The sequence below is a fragment of the Mastigoproctus giganteus genome, chromosome 2 (assembly GCF_048544385.1).
Source record: "Mastigoproctus giganteus isolate SK-2022 chromosome 2, ASM4854438v1, whole genome shotgun sequence".
Lineage (NCBI taxonomy): Eukaryota > Metazoa > Arthropoda > Arachnida > Uropygi > Thelyphonidae > Mastigoproctus > Mastigoproctus giganteus.
Genome location: NC_143576.1, coordinates 60,343,126 through 60,359,673, shown reverse-complemented (window position 1 = coordinate 60,359,673; position 16,548 = coordinate 60,343,126). Strand labels below are relative to the sequence as shown.

At 35.5% G+C, this 16,548-nt stretch overlaps 1 protein-coding gene across 2 annotated transcripts in view; it reads left to right on the top strand.

The window, feature by feature from the left end:
- LOC150089317 (cell adhesion molecule DSCAM-like) overlaps positions 1–16,548 on the top strand; it is a 504,714-nt gene that overhangs the window by 351,216 nt on the left and 136,950 nt on the right. The window lies entirely within an intron of this gene.

Genomic DNA, 16,548 nt, shown 5'->3' with positions numbered 1-16,548 from the left:
CAGGCGGGGCTACTGTTTTTACTGGCCAGGGGAGTGGCCGCTACCCACCAAGGATACACGACTGACCCGGCGGGCAACCTAAAACACGAAAAAAATAGGCTACAGACCCACCTACTAGATCTTTGGCAGAGAAGATGGATAGAGACTACAAAAGGCGAAGTAACAAAAAGATTTCTACCAGACCTCCGAAAAATATACCCAAAGAAGCCACCGTGGTACTTCCCAGGGTACCATATGACAACACTATTAACCGGACACGGACCCTACAAGGAGAAGCTGTTTGGCTTCCGGCTCGTTGAGGACCCCAGCTGCATATGTGGGGAAAGTGAAAGCTGGAGCCACATAGTCTATGATTGTCAACACTATGAAGACCTCAGAGGGCGACTAATAACAAGGTTAAGATACTTCCCAAAAGGACTGGAGCACCACTTCCTGGACACTGAGGATGAATATAGGGCACTCTCCCAGTATGCGCAAGACCTATTCACCAGGAGAAAAACACTAATAGCTATCTACAGCAACGTACACAGAGATTGACAAAAATTGGCGCCAAATGTGACATAAAACTGAAACCCCGCAGAGGACCAGTACTTGGACAAGAAGAGTGCTGATCACACGAAAGAGAAAAGCAAGGACGGGGGAATGCAGCACAGACAGTAGAGAACAGACAAAACGCAGCACAGTTGGAAACAGCTTGATGGCGATCTGAAGAGGACACCCAAGCCCTCTTCAACTATTATTCCCACTTCCTTGGGGGGAGGGGACATTTTTTGTTCCTTCTCCTCCACCCCCAAACTTCTACTCTGGTGGGGCATGGGCATGCCCCACTGAAAACTGGGGCTATCTACTCTATTGGCCCCATATTTCTGTCTTTTCCCCCCAATCTTCGGTCTCCCTCCCCTCTCTACCTTCATCATAGCGAAAGCCCCACACGTCAAAAACTTAATATGATAAAATTACCTTACGCCCAAAACTCGGCCTAGCAAACCAAAGCGACATTACCCCTACAACAGCGCAGATTTTTTATTTATTTTTTTTTTTCTTTCTTTATTTATTTTATTTTTATATTTTTATTTTTATTATATTTTTTATTTATTTATTTACTTTTTTATTTTATTTATTTTATTTTATTTATTTTTTTTTCTTTTTCTTTTATTTTATTTATTATCATTATTTTTTTTTTTATTTATTTATTTTTTTTATTTTTTTTTTAATTTTATTATTATTATTTTTTTTTTTTTTTTAAGGTCCTAGCCGCCGAAATCCCAGGAAATTAAGCGGCAGGACCTGCCAGAGTGAATCTACAGCTACTGTGTTCCTGGTCTGCCTCCACGGGGCGTAAGTGGGACAACGTTGGACCTCAATAGGGGTCCAACGGCTAAATGACCAGATTAACAACGGTACAGAACACTACACATGAACAATTCCCACACACTTTTAAATCTCTGGCATTTCCCAGTGAACTGGTTCACCACAATGAAAGCAACGCGGAGATGGGGGAAACCCCTGGTGCCGTAAGACAACAACACACACTTACACTTACACTAGCCCAACAAAGTTTCCTCCTCCCCACTCCTCTTTTTCCCTCTATTATTACTTGAAGCAATTTATATTTCACATTTCTAAGGATGTGTCCCAGGTAGGCAGTTTTCCTTCTCTTCACTAAGCTCAACAGTTCACGTTTTCTTCATGCTCTTTTCAAGACTTCAATGTTGGTGAGTTTGTCTATCCAAGATATTTTTATCATGCGTCTGTAGATCCACATTTCGAAGGCCTCTATTTTGTTCATGCTTGATGTTTTCATCGTCCTAGTTTCAACTCCGTATAATAGTAAGGACCACAGATAGAACCTAACGAATTTCAATTTGATTGACAGATCTTTGTGACACAGCATTGTTCTTTATTTTGTAAAGCCATTTCTCGAAACCGCTATTCTTACTTCCATTTCTACTTCCGGATCTAGATCGGAATTTAGCCAACTACCAAGGTATTAAAATGAGTCACTATCTATCGGAGCTCCATTCACTGGAGATTTACTCACAGTCATGCATTTGGTCTTGTTGACATTGATTCTCAAACCCATATCATTACATTTGTTGTTAATACAGTCCAAAAGCAGTTGTAAGTCATCTATATTTTCTGCGAGTATAGCAGTATCATCAGCGTATCGTATGTTGTTTATCCACTGACCATTTATTTTAATTCCTTCTTTCCTTTCCCACAATGCATTTTGGATAATAACTTCAGAATAGATGTTAAATAGCATGGGCGAGAGAATACAACCTTGCCTTACCCCTATTTTAATATTGATCTTGTCAGTTTCACCATCTTCGACACGTACAGTGGCTGTTTGATTCCAATAGATTTCTTTGATGAGTCTGATGTCCCGTCCATCAAGATCTACCTTTTTAAATGCTTCTATAAGTTTTATATTTGTGTGTCCTGCCAATTGCAATGTATGCCTCGCAAATCTGGTCTTCAGCTCCAGATTCACATTATAAGTCCGTCCTTGGGATCGAGTACTGGTTCTTGCGATGGCTTAACAGAGTTGCTGGCCACCCTTTTACTATCTCAAGGGCCATTCTCTACTCAAACCTTAACATCACACCCTGGATGCAGCGGACAATTAACAAGAACATACACACTCTCGCACAAATGCTCACAGGCAGAGTGGATGCTCCAGTCCTGGATAATATTCTAGTCAAACCGCGTATCACTGCTAGACGTTGCGGGGAAGTAAATAATCCACTGCGTCCAGTCCTGAACAATCTTAGTAGCCTGCAAAGATTCTTCCCATCAAATGCAGCGAAAATATTTAACTCACTACACATAGATGCCGAAAAACTGTGTGAGGATGCGACATACCGGAAAGAGATCTTCCAGGATTCGTATAGACTTACCAAAATATGAATCGGCTGCCAAGTACCAAAGAATTTAGAGTAAAAGAGAAACTTTCTGCTTTAAGAACAATAATAATTTGTTGACTGTAAAAATATACCTTCTGTAACAGTTATGTTAATATGTAATTTATAGATGGAATTATTAGTGAATTGTAAATATATGAGTTGTATAATGTATGTACAGAATCATCAATGTGTAAATACTGTATATATTAAACATAAAATGTGTATACAGTATAACATTTCGGGACGAGACTACGTGTTCAGTATATGTAACCCACTGCACGTAGTATCTCGTACCCTGATATGTACTTAGCACCCTCCTGGCACTTTGCCGTCCCGGGGTGGTTTCCTTATGGAAATAAACGGATAATAATAATAATAATAATAATATGTTGTACCCGATCGAAAGCTTTTTCAAAGTCTATGAAGCAGATGAATACTGCATTCTGTTGTTCTCTACAGTTTTGTAACAACACGTTTATACCTAGGAAAGCTTCTCTTGTGCCTAGCCCGCTTCGGAATTCAAACTGGGTGTCAGAGATTATTGATTGGCATTTTTTGTAAATCCTGTTTAGGATTATCCGTAGCAGCAGCTTCAACATGTGGCTCGTCAGACTCCGTTTTATTTTATTTTATTTCAATAAAGTTGAAATTAAATTAAAATAAAACGGAATTAATTTTTAAACTCGTTTTTCAGAGTTAATTGTACTGCCTAGCCAATGATCTACTGTCGTGAGTGTAATCATATTTTTTTGACTTCTAACAGTTTCAGTTTAAATTGAAATAAAATAAACAGATGGATTTATTTATTTATTTTTGTGACATTAACAAATAAATATCGGTGGTTCTACGAAACATATTTTGCAATTTCATTATAATTTTTTAGTCAAATAGTAATTAAAATTCCGGAACTCTACCCCGTAGTGGAATTCTTTAATGCATATGAATATTTACCGATTCTTCTGATGGAAAGGTTTATTCAATTTCAAAATTTAAACGATCATTAAAACGACCTCTACTAATAAAAGAAAGAAACTGCTTACATGAAATTAAATATTTGATCATTAGACGTTGAATGAGCAAAAATTAATCTACTATGATTTTTATGCTATGCAACGTTTACAGTAAATGATCTGTGCATCTTAAGAATGAGACAGCAATGATGAAAATGAGTTTAAATGCATTCATATAGTGTTAATATCTACTGCAGTGATGTTGCTTTAATGTGTTTCGTGTTTAATTTGAATTCATTCAACCTACTGCAATTTTATTAATGATTTGGTTTTCTCTTTCTTCCTTAATGGGTGCATAATTTGTCTAATTATGAGTATATTGCCATTACAGAAGAAAAAAAATTACACAACGTACTGTACTTACTAATTTTATATATTCTCAAATTGCAATTGCAAATATTTCAATTCTATAATGATCACAAAGATTTTTAGAGCATAATCGAATGCTCCAGAAATCTTTAGAGCATAATCGAATGCTCCAGAAATCTTTAGAGCTAAAACAATATTGATTTCAGCTATTTATTTTTCAACAAATAAGTTGCAATTTAAAATGGGTTTCAGATATCATAAAGCTCAATTTCTGCAAAAACAAGTAGAAATATTATTCATTTAGTATATGAGTTTCAAGTATTTCGCAATAAGAACATCAGTGATAGACCGGATTAGTTAGTAAAGAAATTCCGCTTATCCCAAATCCACTGACTCAGCTACACTGTACACAAAGGTCTAAGGTGGAAGTTCCTCATGTCCTAAAGAGAATTATAAGCATTTTATTGAGCCAGAATATGATTCCGGGCAGCGACGTTACCCACCACGCTAACCGTGAGGGCAACGTTTGAACAAAGAACACGAAATTTTAATTCATTTTTTTTCTTTCCTAAATTCTAGCATAATTTTCTTATTCCAATTTCTATGGATTATAAATGAAGCATTTATTGTAGTTATTTCAGGATTCTAAATTAAGCATGGTTTATAGTAAAAAAATTATAAAATCGATTATATATATATATTTTTTTTTAAATTGTGGAAAAGAGGTTCGTCCGCTCACAGATTTTGCAAGGCTTCGTGATATCAATATTTTTTGCACTTTTCGGTTGTCCAAAACCACGCTCGAATTAATAATAAACATCACAAAACCATCAGCTGTTTCATTCTGTCATAAGTGGAAACAACAACAGCAACGATGTTATTACTGAGGTCGTAATATTTCTTTTTGCAGGGTTTTCTTATGGCTTTGCGTCAGTACGATAAGCGGAACATTTTAATCTTCTAAATGGTCTCACTGGTTTTACTCACATGCGTTTACTGCGTAGTGACAGTTTAAGTGCTGTATACACTTAACACGTACTACCGTTTCACGAATTTTTCAGCAAATATTACTTTATAAATATTACTTTTAACTGAAATGTATTGTGGTTGATAATAGTACTGATGATATTAATGGATTTTTTTAGTAAAAGATAAAAAAGAAAGAATATATTTGGAAGAATTTAACATAGAAGTTATTTCTGTTGTTAGGCGCAAAAGCAACTAAGGTTATGAGGTTTCAGTATTTTGTAGTCGATTTGCCAGACGAAAATTCAGTGTCCTAAACAAAAACATACAACCCTCGCATGAGACCGACTAACTGTGAAAAAAAACCATTAAAATGTATTTCTTCATTAACGTGATTAGAACCCATGCTTTTTCCAAAGGTTTTGAGTGGCCACTTGATGCCAGCGAGGGCAGTTAGAAAGAAGGACACTTTTTTTGTTAATTTGTTTTAATCAGAAACCATAGAGGCAACTTTACCGAAGCAACCTTAACGAAGAAACTTAAAACATGAGGCATCAGATAGTCCGCAAATTGAGAATGTATTCTGCGGTCAGTTTATCTATTTTTACAGATAAAAAAAAAAGAAACCGGAGTTCTCGTATTAAAGGGATTTGAATCCAAGCGTTTTGCACACGGAACGGAGCAGAGATCGTAACCATTCTGCTGACTGAGAGTGCAGAAGATCACTTAAAATAAGCTATAATATAACAAAAGACAGCTGGCGAATGGAGAAAATGGTCAAAAACTTGAGAAGGAGTAAGGGAACTTCCTCTTGAGAGGTACCCAATACTGAGCAGAACGTACCGAGATAAACAGTTGCTTCCATAACTAAATTAAAAATTTGACTATGGAAAATTAAAACATTTTCTTAACCGTAAACAGTAAATTTAGTTAAAAGTATTTCGCTTTTCAAGTAGGATCGAACACAATGGCAGGCATCACTTGACTCCTGTTCAGCAGGATGTATTGACAGATAAAAGCATAGCTGTGAATGTCCTCCATAGCATAGTTTCGTCACGTCACCAGATTATAACTGCACGATATCTAAAACATATTACGGTCTAAATCCTGCAGAAACTATAGTCTATGGATTTTTTAAAAGGTTGAGCATGTTTTGCAGACTGTAAAGCCATCCTTTTTGCCATCTTTCTTTTTGCATTTCTTTTGCATCCTTTTTAATCTCCGGTTGATGGGGAACTTTCAAGGAGTCAACCATTTGGTTCTAGTCAGCATATTCCTATCTTCAGTTTATGTGGCTTGCTCTGAACAAAGTCGGTGGAAGTTCAGGGGTTGATTAGCATATTATGAGTCTGATAAAATACGGACTAATCCACAAGAAGTAATCCTACCCCTCTAATCTGGTGGCAAGTGGTTATGCAGAAAGATAGCCAAGATGATAAGCAAAAGATTCTTGTCGTACTCGTAATAAGAAAAGGGATGGAGTTATATGAAAACAGTGAAAATGTCGAAGTTTTTAAACCATATTTACCTTAATTTTGTTGTGATTCATTTATGCTACCCATTTAAGTTAGCAGTAGCCGGGCTGTCAGTCACACCTGCAAGATCCAACAGAGAACTCATAATAAAGTAAAAAGATCCCGAACTAAAATATATTTATAAAACATTTGTTACATAATTGACTCAATTTAGATATTTATGCTTCATTAGGTAACTTATTCCAATATAATATTCTCGTGCTGTCATATTTCACGGTTACACCTTTATAATTTTTTCATATTATGCCCTGTTTATGTTTTAAAAACGATTTGGATTACTCAGGCGAACCTGGCAAATACAAAAAAGTGAAAAATATCTACTAAGCCAAAGGCATTTCACTTATTGTCATTTGGCATAACTTTCCAGATCATTTAACTTATAACAGTCCACGATGTTCATTAATAATGGAGCAAAAAACCTCAAATTTTCCTACTACGGACAGTCACTTGAATCAACCGGTACTGACAGCGTGTGAATTTCAAGCACACGAGAGCAACCCAGCAAAGGCAAACCATCGTCTCCCTCCCCCGCCCGCCCGCCCGCCCGCCCGCCCTCTCTCTCTCTCTCTCTCTCTCTCTCTCTGAGCACTCCGAAACATGCACAAAAGTAAACTCTTTTCCATCAATCTCTCTCTCTCTCTCTCTCTCTCTCTCTCTCTCTCTCAATATCTTTCAATCCGAATATTAAAATACAATATACTTAAAAATATACACAATTTTAAAATTCTGATTCATGAAAAACTTCTCGGCACTTCAGCTGCATTTATTCTATGATCGATTCTTCGTTGGACAGTTGAGAATTTTAAGGCAATAAAGGTGAAGAACATAACATGAAATCTTTTTAGAATCCAACACCTCAGCGAAGTATGCGGCCAAAGAAAATAATACCCTCTTCACTATTCCAAAATGCAGCTGCCCGGATATTTATTTTCCAAAGAACTAAAGGAAATTAATCTCACATATATTTTTAGTGCACTGACCAGCTGTTTTCAATTTGGACATCTATGATAAATTATGGAAACAAAAAGTTCGGAAAATTTCTGAATCTTTGACCCAACTGAGAGAGTTCTGAATATCCCCAAATCGCTGACTTACTAACTTACTACCTTAAATGTATATAATATAAAAACAAAACAAATACGCAGACCTTTTAATATACAATCTTCAAAGAACATAGATGAATGTTTGGAGCTAGAATTCTATTAGCATAAATCAGCCAACATTATGGAAATGAAAACTCCTTAACCTTTATTGTCTTTATAACTCCTGTTTTTATTTTTTTTTTTATCCCTGTACCGTGTAATTATATCCAGTTCAATGTGCCTGTGGGCGATCTGCTACAATAATGACTAGCTGAATCACAGCAGATAAGGAAAAATATCGATATCCTTCGCTCAACTTTTAATAAGAGTACTTGAACTTCATGAAATATCCAATTAAGCATAGTTTTAGCACATCTAAACTCACTGTTAGCATCATTTGTTGAAAATATTCTCTGTAAAGAGAAGATGAATTTTTAAAATATTCTCTTAAACTTTTGATATCCGTTTTTGTCTTCTTTTACAATATTGTAAAAAAATTACTAAGGTACAGAATAGATGAACTATAAAATCTGCAACCATAGCCTACAGCAGGACATAAACGCTGAAGATAATATTAAGCACAGCTTCTAGGTTTTGAGTTCCTCAAGGAGGTAATGAAAAATGGTGGCGGCATGGTTATATTGAGAGCAAGGTACTCTCAGACAATACTATGAAATAGTTATATTTGATAGTACCTTATCGTACTTGGCTGTTTAAATGCAACCTCACTTCTATGTGTACTTATACAAACAAAACACAAAAAACGAGAATGACGCATGTCAAAGGAAAAAAAATAAATTACATAAAATTAAATTATCAAAACAATAAATCAATTATATGAATTTATTATTCAACTTAAATTGATTTATTAATTTAATGAATTCAATAAGAATACGCTACAAGTTCTATTACTTTCCTAATAATAGAAATTCAGCTCTTTTACTCTAATTCAGAAAACGTAGAATAAAACCAAGCTTAATATAATTTTTCGGACAGGTGTACGATAAAATACGGTTATTTCTGTATGCAAACGTTTGCTCCAGCAGCCAGCCATTCAGAGGAGGGGGGGGGATCCTGTCCAACATTATAATGAAGTGGCTTTGGCAGAAGAGACATCCCTTATTACCGTTAGACAGATTTTTCAGCAATTTGCTTGTGGTACATTTTTTGAAAAGTTAGAGGCTAGATATTCGAAAACCAAATTAAAAAAAAAAAAAAAACATTGCAGCGCCCAGTTACTTTTTAAGGATTCCATAAATTCATCGATAAACCAGCCGAAAAATAAAAAGTAAGTGCATTTCTTTACGCAGACCAATCTCCTTAGCCAGTTATGTCAATTAGAAAAATCCAAAATAAAGTTAACTGGAAGTTGTAAAGTAAAAACTATGTCCACCAAAAGCTATTGAAAAAGAAAAATAAACCCATAAGCTACTTTCCTCAGATTAATCAACTTTTCGAAATGGTACAAAAAAAAAACAAAAAAAAACCAGACCGTCTAATACGTTGTTTTATTAATTTCGTTTTGCCGAAATGAATCGGAAGATTCATTTTGGTAAAACCTGCAGAAAACATCAATTTATCCATCGGTAGATTTCCCATTATCATTTAACAGCTTGTTAGATTGAAGAAACTTCCTTTCAGTTTCACCATATCATATAAATACTGAACTGTCAATATATGAAGAGACATTTGTCTAGCAACCTATATATACTATCAACAATATGCTATTTTGGACATTTTGTTATTATCTCGTATTGTATTATCTTTCACCCTTATGGCACAATTACTGTGCTGGGGTGAAAAACCTGTCCTAAACTGATAAATAAATTTGCGGTATTCGAGAAGTAACAGCAAAGTAATTCCTTTATATTAACTGTGGAAACAACCATTAACATTGAACCTCCTTATAGTATCAAGGGCTTTTGTGTTAATATATTGATAAACTGTATACTTTAATTTTTTTTATTTTTATAGTGAAGGAATAGCATGACTGCGCTGCAATGCTAGACCCAAAAATAGCAACATATAAACATCAAAATATTAATTAAATTGAAGATAAGTGCAACTGAAACGTACTAAGTTGTAAATCGAGGTGTATCAGAAAGACATCTGATCAAGAATTTTGTATCCTTTAAAACCCTACACATCTTATTCGATGTGTAGGGTTTTAAAGGATATAACATTTTTCATAAGGAAGAGAATTGATGCAGGACGATGAACTACCTGGCTGTTCAGCAATGACAAAAATTCAGGAGAATGTAGAAAATATGAAGACTCTTGTGTGAATTAATAGTCATTTGAGCATCAAAATGACAGCAGAGGCATGCCTTAATTCTCGGAAGAAAATAGTAAGATAAATTTTAACAAGTGATTTAAATACGATGAAGATCTGCACTAAATTTGTTGTGCCAAAATATGAATGAAGATAAAAAATAAATGAAATAATAATAATTGGTGTGCTGACATTTCGTAATAAATCGAAGGCGATTCAAACTTTGAGTAAAGTGCGTTACACAAAGTTTCCATCTTCTAGGAAGACAAGGAAACCAAACTACAATCGATGGAGCCGGTTAAGAAAACACCTTACTCTCTAAGATAAAGAAACACAAATATCAGGACAAATTAGTTGTCTTATTCGATGTGAGAGGAGAGTGATTATCACTGAGTTGGTACTACCTCGTCAAACAGTTAATTAACGATAATACATTCAGCTGTTGACGAAACTGAGAGCGAGAGAGTGAAAAAGGATCCGAAAACGATTGCATTCTGCACAGACAACACTTCTGCGCATACTGTGTTATAGGTTCAGCAGTTTCTGTGCATAAAATACGTTCCTGTACTTCACCTTTTGTACTCACCTCATCTTGCTCCGTGGTTTTTTTTTTATATTTCCGAAATTGAAAAATCATTCAAAGATATACATTTCTAGTCGACTTAAAATAGGTAGTTTCTCAGAATGCTCACAAAATTTAAGTCCAGAGATGCGCCGAGGGCTGGCAGAACATATGAAGTGGCTCATAGTAACTAATTTGAAGAGTGAACAAGTTGTATAATTAATATTTTTCAATAAAATATTTTATGATAGTCTCATTATTTAACGCACCACACTTGTTGGTTCAGCTGCCAATTCAGCTGTAAAAGAATATCCAGTTTATCACTAACTGTTTTGTCGTATTCAGGTCTCGATGCTGGACCAACAAGCCGAGTTGTGGGACTTCGTTTTTGTCAGTTGAAACTCACTCCTATACTACTCGCTGTATAGGATGGAACATTATCGCGCAGGATCACATTTCCACAGACTGACAGGGTCTCGGCACCAGGGTATTGTATAAGATGGTAGTGTGCAACCAGCCACTGATAATGTTTGGCGCCACAAACAACGTCATTGTTACAATCACAAGAAGCGATCCTCCATTATGGCTACGTTAATCCAACCTTCATTTTGAGTAAAACACACTGTCGTTATGACGTTCCTGTGGACATCTGGAGTTTCAACGTAATGTTTTCCCAACGACGTCATTAGTTTCGCTTACTCCATTTGATTTCGGAGATCAACAATTCCCGAAAGGAAGTAACGAAAGCCAACATTTCTTTTCAAAGATAACGGAAACTGAAGACTTGGTTAAGTTTAAACACTGATCCGGCGCATGCAGTGGAACACTAATGATATAACATCGGACGATTAAGCCTTTTTAAAAAGCTGTGATTTCCTTTGACGCACGACTAATTCTGCTTGTTTGAGATGTCTCTGCTATTTTCCGAACACTTTTTAGCTTGCTTCTGTTTTGTTCGCAATTGTTCACAACACTAAAAGATGTATCTAAATAATGCTGACACGTTAGTGTATATATTAGTGGATTTTTTACATTACTCTTGTCGATTATTAAAGAAATAAACTTTCTATAATATGTATCTAAAATACTTAGGTAATGAATTGGTTCTTTTGAATAGAGATGAGCCATAGTAAATACTGCGAAATGCAGGCAGTTTAACTTTTAGTAGTTTTTCTCTTTTGTAGTAAAAATATTATGCCTTTTCTCTCTCCTGCCCGTTTCTATTGCTTGTTACTACGTACTATAGGTGATGTGTGTTCGAACACGTTCCCGCATGGAATCGTATGTTTGTTTATATGTCTATAAATCGTACTCGGTTAAAATACGATGTCGATCACTGCTGTTGATTCAAGAACTGAACTCAAAGGTGGACTTTTCTGAATCCATTCTTGCCTTAGAAATACTCAGTAAAAATATGTTCTTCGATTTATATCCACGCTTTCTATCTGATGTTTGTTCAGAAAAAAAAACAAAAAATATATTTTCTCAATCCTCTAAGTGCTTTATTTATTTGTTGATATTTTACTTCAGTCACTAAGTAACTGTGTAGGTCATATTCTAGAATATATCGCAAGGAAGTGGAAACTATTTCTTGCAGGGATCACAAAACTTGATCCTACTTTCATCTTTTCCAAATGCATCCAATATTGCACCCAGTATCTTTCCATTGATAGATGCCAGATCCACTGCCTGATCGTTTTAGGATGGATGGTGAGCATCACTCTCACGTCTTTCAAGCAATTTGTGAACAGTTAAAGCTCTGAGATACGGAGCATTATTTTCTTCACAACCAGGTGTCTATGACGCGCGTATCGTCGATATTTGAAATGGTCTTCATGATCGTACGGTAAACAATCTTAAGGGCAATCACTTCACATAACTGAGTATGGGAAAACAGATTTTTGAAACAGTTTATTGTTTGTTTGCTGAAGCTCTTTTGAAGCACGTATATAACAGATTTTCAACAATAAGAAATTTTTATTTAGAGAAAATTTAACTTTACAAATATAATGAATAACCATGTTCTCAATATACTTTTTTCTCAAGATTTATTCGAATTTGGTGGATTTCTAAATACATTTTACATTGGAATCGTATAGAATTAATACGGTCTCTAATAAGCAGATTTTGAAGTTTTAATTCTTATAAATATTATATGTCGAAACAGCCAGTTCACCATGTGTTTGTATTTATCTTCTATAAATACAAACACACCTATGTATAATACACATAAACACGTCTGCTTGGGTGAATGGAAACACTACAGAATTCCAATTGTAAATACAAAGGCTGACATAATGAAAGGTCTTCCAGACATTCAAAAATAGCTTTAAAGCAATACGCAAATGACACACAATATAGAGATGTATAATGAATTGCACTGCCCTAGCAAAATAATAAGAGCACTTCGAATTTTCTAGAAAATAAGGTTTAAAAACAATTTATCAGCATGGTTTTGTAAAGGGAAAATCATGTTTAACTAATCTGGTTAAACATGATCAAGGGTTCGACTTTGGGAATAATTACGAGATTGTTTATTTGGATTTCAGCAAAGCATTTGACTCAGTCCCACATGAGCGGTTTCTTTATAAGCTGGAACAGATTTGAATCACAGGGAAAATTCTTAGATGGATCACTGGATGGCTTCAGGGCAGGAGACAGAGGGTTGTGATAAATGGTAATGCCTCAGATTGGATTGATGTAATAAGTGGGGTTCCCCAAGGATCAGTATTAGGACCACTGTTGTTTTTGATTTTTATAAATGACATCGATGAAGGAATAGAAGGCGTGATGTTTAAATTTGTAGATGATGTAAAGATTTGTAGAGTAGTTAATGATCGCTGCCAAGCAGAGCTTCTTCAGAATGACCCAGATAGACTTCACGGAAGGTTAGAAAAATGTCAGCTATGCTTTAATCCAGCAAAGTGTAAGGTATTCCACCTGGGGAACGGTAACCCCCAAATAATTTATACACTTGGCGGAGTTGAACTAAAGCCGGTAGTGGAGGAAAGGGTCAGACTAAGTTCTCTGAGCATTTTAAACAAGTTACAAGGAATTGATGATGTATCCAATAATTGCTAGTAGAGATAAGGAAGTCATAATTCCATTATATAAGACTATTGTTAAGACTTGGTATACTGTGTTCAGGTATGAAGACCGCACCTAAAGAAAGAAAGACGTGCTTCTTGAAAGGGTCCAGAGACGTGTAACTCGCCTTGTGAGATCAGCAAAAGGGCGTCCATATGAAGAAAGACTTCGAATATGTGGGTTGCAGAGCTTGGAACTTCATTGAGGTGTTTAAGGCTCTGAGAGGCATAATCAAAATGAATAAGGATGAATTTTTTACTCTTATCAATGATTCTAGAACTAGGGGCCATAATTTAAAGTTACGGGGAAGACGTTTATACTGGATTGCAGGAAGTTTTATTTAGCCAGCGAGTTATAAGTTACCTACATGTTGGTAGAGGCTGACAGTCTGGAGAAATTCAAAGGTCAGCTGGATAATTACCTATGGGAGGAGGAAAAAAACTAAGGTTGTCCATTTCCCTTTCTCTTATTTATTTATTTATTATTATTTATTTGCATTAATTATTATATTTATTATATTTTTATTATATATATATATATTTTTTTTTTTTTGGCTGGTGCAGCATAAGCCATAGGCTTCCTTGCACTATGTGGTCATTGCTAATACTATTATAAATCTGCGAATGAGTTCCAACAGTACAATGAACTACACAGGTCAGAACTGTATAAATCTGGTTCCAGAACCAGAGTGATTTAGCCTCCTGCTGTGGCCTCCCCAGTCAGCTGGTCTCAATTGAAGTGAACATCTGTGGGATGAAGTGGAACGAGCTCTTTTGAGTGGTGATCCGCAGCCATCAAGTCTGCAAATAAGTGTAGGAAGCAATTATTACAGACGGGAATAAATATGGGGAGCAATTGAGTCAACAATTAACCGGTGTCTCTGCCTCCCGCTATCGAAATCTCTTTGATTCCATGCTACAGCAAATCCAGGTTGTTCTTAAGATTAATGAGGGATCTATTCACTATTACTTAGACATAATAAAATGGTCACTCAATGTATATTCCATATGTTGCCTGTAGAATGCCTCGTAATTTAATATTATTTAGATCGTAAGAACATTTTAACATAGCAGTTGAAATGTAATCAAAAGTCTTACACTTCACCTGAGTTCGACCTTAGACTATGGGGAGACTTTATGCTCTCACCGAAGATGGAGTGCTGAGCACTGGACCCTAGAGTTTGGGCTAAAGCCTCAGAACTTAGTGGTCAACACTCGATCCTTATGTGGAAAATACACTTATCTACAGTTCTGCTCGCAAGTAGCACGCAAAAGTCAGCTGTTAAAATACACTTCAGCAAGTATATTATTTTTTTATCCGCTCTTGAATTAAAAAAAAAAAACTTACTCAATGCAGTTCTTAAACTGAGACCTATTAATAAGCAAAAACGCAATCGGAAGAAAATCTGCCTACTAAAGAAAATCTTAAACATATTTTATAATTAAAAGGTATGTACTAGTCTCGTTAAATCGCTGAAAACACAAATGAAATTTTTAGAAATGCAAAGAAAAAAAAAGGAAGAAAACTCCTGTCTATTTGACAATGTGGTAGTTGAAATACATCAGTCATGTATAAATGTATTATTTCAGTATGGTTTTCTGAGTTTGAGAGTTTCATTTATGTTTATTGGAAATTCATGTTTAACCGAGTCAAGTTACGGAGTTACTCTCTGTTTTTAGGTCTTAACGGTAAGGATTTCAGTCATTAACGATTGGTGGTGGGGTGGTATATCTGAGTGCAAAATAACGACTACGAACAGAATCGTGATTTCATTCACCTAATTTATTTGTGTCTTCCTTCATTGGGTTTGATAATAATTAAACTTGATGTGATAATGTGAAATGCAAAATCAGCACAACTTTGTAATTAATTCTAAAAATAGGCTTTGCATTTTACTATCATCGGTTTTTTTTGTCTTATAGAACAGCGAAATTATGGTCATTTCTATTTTGGCTGTTGGATTTTCTCAGGTTCACCTTTTGCATTCACTGATAACAGAGCTTGGCTTAAGAGTGAATATTCTATTTGCCAATACTAACATGAAAAAAATAGTTTAATATCTCTCTTTCTATATAATCAAATCCAACTCGTGCATCTACATTATAGGGATCTTTAGATTGTATGTTTATTCATTGTTTAGAGAGGTGAACAAGACATTACTCTCCTAACCCGAACACAAGTTACCTGAACAACAATCAAGTTATGATGATACCATTCTCATGTAAAACAAGTCTGCCGTACAGAGAAGTAACATTTACAGAGACAGCGGAACTGTACAAAATAATGCCAAAGCGAAAGGGCTAGTTGCAGTTGCATTTAAAGAGTAAAATATAACATTATTTTTATTTTTTAAAAATAAAGAAACAGATCGGCATCAAAATTTTATCCTGCACCTGTGCAATCAACTCCGGAAAAATCTGCAGAACTTCGTAATCGATGTCACAAAATCAAAATATTGTTGTTTTTTTTTTTTTTTTTTTTTTTGTTAGTTGGTGTTTCAGCTTCTGCGGCCATAATGCGCCTCCCAAAGTTTTTGCATTTTACTGTGATCCAAGCCCGAGGCGGGATTCGAACCCACGACCTTTGAGTTGCCAGGCAGGCACTTTACCCACCTGGCTAGCCCGGTCGGCCAAAATATTGTGTCCGCCATCGAATTTTGCCTTCGTGGTAGCTCAGTGGATGATTTCGCTGTTCGCCCACACCAAATGGAAATGGCCTAGCTTCAGCTCCTGTCGCCGGTTTAATGTGAGAAATAATAACCGTCTGACCGAGGGAAATATTTATTATTATATTTTTTATTTTTCCAAATTGTGATCGAG